This window comes from Sinocyclocheilus rhinocerous, unplaced genomic scaffold, assembly GCF_001515625.1.
Source record: "Sinocyclocheilus rhinocerous isolate Xijiao unplaced genomic scaffold, SAMN03320098_v1.1 scaffold1429, whole genome shotgun sequence".
NCBI classification, from domain to species: domain Eukaryota; kingdom Metazoa; phylum Chordata; class Actinopteri; order Cypriniformes; family Cyprinidae; genus Sinocyclocheilus; species Sinocyclocheilus rhinocerous.
In genome coordinates this window covers 22327-29187 of record NW_015634021.1, presented here as the reverse complement: position 1 = coordinate 29187, position 6861 = coordinate 22327, and positions in this window count along the sequence as shown.

Genomic DNA, 6861 nt, shown 5'->3' with positions numbered 1-6861 from the left:
AAAAAATAAATCTCAAAAGTGTTACAAGTGTTACAGCCTCTTCTTCAGCTTCCTGAACAAGAACAGTTTGTAAAAAGCTTCTACTAAAAGCAAACAAAGAGCAAGCAAACTACAAGTGATACATAAGACAGTTGAACATAATATGAAACTCATAAGAAAACACAATAATAAAACTTTTTGACATTGTTCTTTGAGGAAGAACTCCATCTTTGAGTTGATCAGAATTTCACAGTTGAATCTGCTGGTTTTGAAGATGAAGATGATGAAAACTTTAGATAATGTTTCTTTGTCATGTCACTTGTAATATCTGGTTAGGACAGATTTATCCAGACGATATTTTATTGCTTGATGCATTATTGTGTCGCATTTGATGACGCAACATCAGACCTGAAAGAGCTGGATCTGAAGATGATCTACTTACTGTGATAGTTTTTTGTATGTTTGTGTAGAGAAGATGAATGAGTGAAACGCTTCCCACATACAGTGCAGTGATACGGTTTCTCTCCAGTGTGAATCCTCTCATGTGTTTTCCGGTCTCCTGACCAACTGAATCTCTTGTCACAGTGTGAACACTTGTAAGGTTTCTCTCTAGTGTGAATCCTCTCATGCAGTTTCAAATGTTCAGTTGAAGTAAAAGTCTTTTCACACTCAAAGCACATGTATTCTCTCACACCAGTATGCATTTTCTGATGTTTTTTTTGTTCAATTTTTTTTAGATGCACTGTAAAAAATTGCTGTAAATTTACAGCAGAAATTTACAGTACTGAACCGTTTTCTAAAATTACAGTTTCTTACCGTAAATTAGCACGTGATTTGTGGGGGAGGGGAGGAACGGCAAGAGTGAATGAGTGACATGCGTCTTTTCAGTGGAATCTGCAGTTTTCATCAAGTGTGAAGTTGAAGCTCATTTACAGGTAGCAGACCACGGGTGAATCTAAAATAAGTGTGTTCACTTTTAATCTTGTTAATTTAATTAATTTTTGCGCTTTAAGACAGAGGATGTAGCTAAATTTATTTTTCCTCAAAGTTAAGTGTGTATGTGTGCTTGCAGCTGGTTGCATATTTTTGTTCTTTTATTGTGCAAAAGTTACCCTAATATAGAGGGAAATGTAAAATAAGTGCGTTCGTTGGATTATTTTATTAAGTAGGTTTTTGAATTTGCCGCGTTTTGGCAGTATGTTTTTTTACGCAGTGGGGGATAGTGGAACAGCTAGGTTCAGGAGCAAATTGCATAGCGCACATCTTTCTCAGTGGAAGTTATCTGCACAGTTTTCATCTTAAATCTCATTTACAGGTAGCAGACCACAGGTGAATCTAAAATAAGTGTTCAATATTAATCTTATTAATTTACTTTTAATTTTGTGCTTTAAGACAGTGGATGTAGCTAAATGTATTGTTCCTCAAAGTTAAGTGTGTGTGCGCGCGCGTGTTTTGCATATATTTTTGTTCTTTTATTGTGCAAAAGTTACCCTAATTTAGAGGGAAATGTAAAATAAGTGCATACGTTGGATTATTTTATTAGGTAGGTTTTGAATTTGCCGCCTTTTGGCAGTATGTTTTTTTTACGTGGTGGGGGAAGCAAGGTTTTTTATTCAGCAGGGACTGGCGCTCTCTCTGGCAGCGGCCGGTCGCAGCGCCACTTCCGGTGGCATCCCCAGCTGCCACTGGCAGCTGCCAGAGTTCGTGGCAGTTGTAGCGCAAATCCTGGCAGCGGCAGGTCGCAGCGCCACTTCCGGTGGCATCCCCAGCTGCCACTGGCAGCTGCCAGAGTTCGTGGCAGTTGCCACGGTTTTTCTCGCCGTTTCTGCTGTTTGCTCGGTAAAACTACACTGTTCTCAGTGGCGTGCGGTGATGTTTTTTTAAAATGATGATGCAAAGTTCCCACAATTGTATTATTATTATTATACATTTTTATACAATTTTATCAGCTGCCAGAGTTCTTGCCAGGAGTCACGATCGTTTGTCGCCGTTTCTGCTGTAAACTACACTGTTTTGTTTGTAAATAAAAGATTTGATGATGCATATTATATACCAGCAAGCAGATACGATCAGAATGTGAACCCAATAAGCTAAATTGCATAAGCATTTTCCATAAAGAACATACACACACATAAGGAGTGCCAGATGTCATGTCACTTAATGTTAAAACTGCTGCTGCCGCTAGCCAATACTGTATATACGCACAAACACAAACATGTCACGGAATGCCAGGAGAGAACAAGGATAGATCCAAGTGCAGTTTATTAAAGTATAAAATAAACAGAACAGAACAGAAACGTGGCAAAAGGTAATCCAAAACACAGGGAACAGATAACACGATGTAACCTTAACAACATCAAACACAAACATCAGAATCGAATAATACTGCAGCAAAGACAGACAGAAGTGATATTTCAGTTTTTCTTTTTTAATAAATCTGCAAAAATGTCAACAATTCTGTGTCTGTCTGTCAATATGGGGTGCTGTGTGTACATTAATGCGGAAAAAAAATTAACTTAAATGATTTTAGCAAATGGCTGCAATATAACAAAGAGTGAAAAATTTATGTGGGTCTGTATATTTGTGTTTCTCTCTGTATATATATATATATTAAAATAATCATGAGACCATTTTAATTGAGACACTTGAAGCTGTTATTGATTTTTTTAATGTATTTTTATCATTGATTGATTGTTTTATTTATGACCCTGAAGGATGACTTATTCTTCCTCAAATCTGGGGAAGATTTTGTACTTTGCTGTATCAACCATTTCTGTGCAGAACACAGAAGCACAGATTCGGCCATATATCGGCACATATTGACATTGGTTTGCAACCAATAAATCAGAATCTAAGAAATGTACAGTATTCATTTTAATGTGACAAACAGACAACTTTAACCACATTTAAGGTTTCAGTTTAATCTTTTCAATTAAGTTGCTACTTATACTGAAGTACTGCAGTTTGGAAGCCAACAATTAAAGAAGAAGTGTGAAGTCATGCTTCCATTTTATTGTACTTGGTATATAATCTCTGATTGTTGCTCCTCAAATTATATTGACACCCGTAGCTTTAGAGGCCTCAAAGCCATCCCTTGCTTATCAATTTCTTTGCTTTAAATGCAATTCCTATTCTAATTCGCTGCGACCTGCCGCTGCCAGGATTTGCGCTTGCTCTCTCTCTTTTTATTAGCACAAGTGAGTTGCACATGTCTGTCTCACTGGACGTTATCTACACTGATTAAATGCCTCGTCTAAAGCAACTCGGGGTAATCTAAATTGTATTATTATGTTGGCTTTGTACAGTATATGAGCACAATCGTTTTAACAGCATACTTTTGCACTCGATAAATTTGCTTCAACTACGTAACGTTACATTGAGCCGTCGATATAACCGATGAAATTCACTTAAATTTGAACTTCCTCAAAGTTAAAACGCGTGTGTTTGATAGCTGGATTGTGCTCTTCCATAGTGTAAAATGTTTACTTGCAAACTTTGTGCACACACATGCATTTGTGAGACACATGCGCATTCACGTTCATGTCGCAAATGTCAGGTTTAATTGTGCATTGCCTGCTTGAAATAAGAGTTTCAAAAAGTTTTCAGCTTTCAAAACTCAGTTATCGACACAAAGAGGGTAAATCTAAGCTCAAATCTATGCCATTTACCTCATTTGAATTAACATGTCATGTTGACTCGTGTCAAGTCAGGTGTGAAACTCTGAGTAGATTTTATCAGCATCTTAAAACTCACATTAGAGAGGAAAGAAGCGTTTCATGTCCATTTCAGCAATGTGACAAGTCTTTTTCAATTGTGTCCACTTTTACAGCACATGTATCTAGAAAACACTGTGATTGTTGAGAGGTAAACCTGATTGATTCAGTTGCTGTTCCTCATGGCATGCATGAGTGCTCTGAACAGCATCATGAAATGTCACAGGACTTTCTTTGCAGTGATTCTGATGGTGTGGAACAAGACACCTTTGGTGAAAGTGTGGATGAAGATCATTTTTTGAGACATCTTGCTCTATTTTATCTCAAATTGCAATCAAAATATCTGATTCCATCCTCCACTGTTCAAATAATTGTTGATCACCTTCAGGAAATTCATGAAATGAGTCACTCGCACCTACTTTTTAAATTGAGAGAACAATTGAGTGCATCGGAGGTTGCAGAAGCAGACATAAATGCTATTTTTGACATTTTGCAAAGTGAAAATCTCTTTCAGACTTGTAATTCACAAAAACTTAAAACTGATCAAAAAAGAAAGACATTTTTAAAGAATACCTTCAACTATGTAGCACCAGTTCCACTTTGTCTTGGGACAAATGAGGCAGGCAAAGAGTGTTTTGCTCAATATTTTTCGATTAAAGAAACAATTGGTTCTCTATTACAGATTGACACAGTTACAGAACATCGCAAACAAGTGTTTTCTGGTGTCCGTCCTCATGATGTTCTCCATGATGTATGGGATGGTATCAACTTAAAAGGTAATGAGCTGCTCAATACAGACACCTCATCCTTTAGTTTAATCCTTTATCGGGATGCTTTGGAAGTAGCTAACCCGCTGGGATCTGGCAGGAAAAAACACAAATTACTCTGTGTATATGCAACTCTTGCAGATATTCCTCCACATCATAGATCACGCATTGACCAGATGCAGCTTGTTTTGCTTTGCAGGGAGCAGGACTTCAAGTATTTTGGCCAGGATAAAGTGTTTAGCCCTCTCATCAAAGACCTTAAAGACATCGAGGTAAGTGGCATTACTTTGCCTGATGGAACAGTGTACAGGGGAACGCTATCTGCTATTTGTGGGGATAATCTGGGCTCCCATGGCATTGGTGGATTTGTGGAAAATTTCTCAAAAAGTGTGAATTTTTGCAGATACTGCAATATAGAAAGGGAAACGTTTAAAAAAAAGATCCCTTGTTCAAAGTAAGTAAACTCACTGTACAGTCGTATAAGGATCTTGTTCAAAGTCAGACAAGTGATGCTACATCCAATGCCACTGGAGGTGTCAAATTTGACTGTGTTTAATGGACTCTGTTACTTTCATGTATGTCAGCCTGGGCTACCCCCCTGTCTGGGACATGATATTTTTGAAGGTGTTGCATCATATGATTTAGCATTGTACATGAATCATCTTGTCACAGTGGAGAAGCTGTTCACTTACCAGGAGTTAAATCGACGAATAAATCATTTAACATACTTGGGTAATGATGCAAACAACAAACCCAGTGATGTTGTTCCAGGGAGTGACAAACTTTCTGGCCATGCAGTTCAAAACTGGTATTTTCTTAGGATGTTGCCAGGATTGATTGGAGACCAGATTGTAAACCCATCTGAAAATCAGACGTGGCAGCTGGTTTTGCAACTACGAGAAATAGTAGAACTTGTATGTGCACCAGCTGTGTCCACTGGTCAGATAGCTTACTTGCAGGTTCTAATTGATGAGTATTTGCATACTCGATGGCAGTCTTTTTCCAATCATCCACTCAAACCAAAACACCATTACATCAGTCACTATCCTGACCTGATTTTTCACTTTGGCCCTCTAATTCGTTTGTGGACAATGCGATTTGAAAGCAAACACTCCTATTTCAAACAGTGTGCTCGCAAATCACATAACTTTAAGAATCTATGTCGAACACTCGCTGAGAAGCATCAGCTTCTTCAGGCATATCTGTATGCTGGCAACTACTTCCCACAAGATACTGAAGTAGAGAAGAGCACAGAGTTTTACCCTGGTGATTACAGTGAAGACATCAGACGCTCAGTTTCAAGTATGAACTTTGAGCCTATGAACACTGAGGTAGCCAGTGATGTTACCGTGAGAGGCACAAAATACAAAAACAACATGTTTGTATTGATCAGTGACTCTGATGAGGGGCTTGTAGTTGGAAAGATCAAGCTAATTCTCATTCATCAGGATGTGTCTTTACATTTTGTTACTCGGGAATATCAGGCTGTTCGCCTTCCAAACATGGGTGTTTACAGAATTACACCAGCAGAAAGAACATGCTGTGTAGATCTAAGGAATATGTTGGATTACTACCCATTGCTTGAGTACACTGTTTGTGGTATGCCTGTACTAATTCTGCACCACTCTTTTCTCTTTTCTGTAGAGCAATGTCTAGCTGGTTTGAGGAGGTTGAACGTATAATTCTTCAGGCATTGCCCAGCCTGTCTTCTGACATTCTACAACATATCGTTTCCAGTCTTCAAAGCTCAGGACTACAATGCAAAGAAGATCTCAAATATGTTCAGCAAGAAGACCTTAAGGATATTTTACCTGTAATTCAAATCAGAAAGCTTCTTCAAATGTTTAAATCAGGTATGATGACATTTTAATCTTAATCGAATCTAAGTATCTATTTTGGTGTACAACTTTTCCAACAAAACACATCAACTAAATTATTGTCCATACTTCGAGCCCTTGAAATCTTTTAATGGAATTTGTCATGTATACATTTCTGGTTGTACTTTCAGCATATTTTGAAGCTAATCAGAAATATAACTGATATATATATAATATATCATTCTATTAATCTCTTTACTACTCTTTACTACTTTTTCTCTATGCTGTGATATTTTAAATCCTTTCAGAAACAGAGATGGTCACTCTGAATTTAGAAGTACTACCAGCTCCATCAGTGTGTTCTTCACCTTCTCCGTCAACCTCAACACACAGCCTGTCTTGCCTTGCATCTCACTCAGAGACTTCCGGGCCAAGCCTGAACTCTACACAAATGGCCAGCATTTCAAAGACATGGGCTGAAACTTTTCAAGTCCCTTGGGACAACATGCCTCCTGAAATCCGTAGAGCAATCTCTACAGGAAAAAGACCGAAACCTGCAGAAAGGCGCCAAATGGTTAGTGTTTT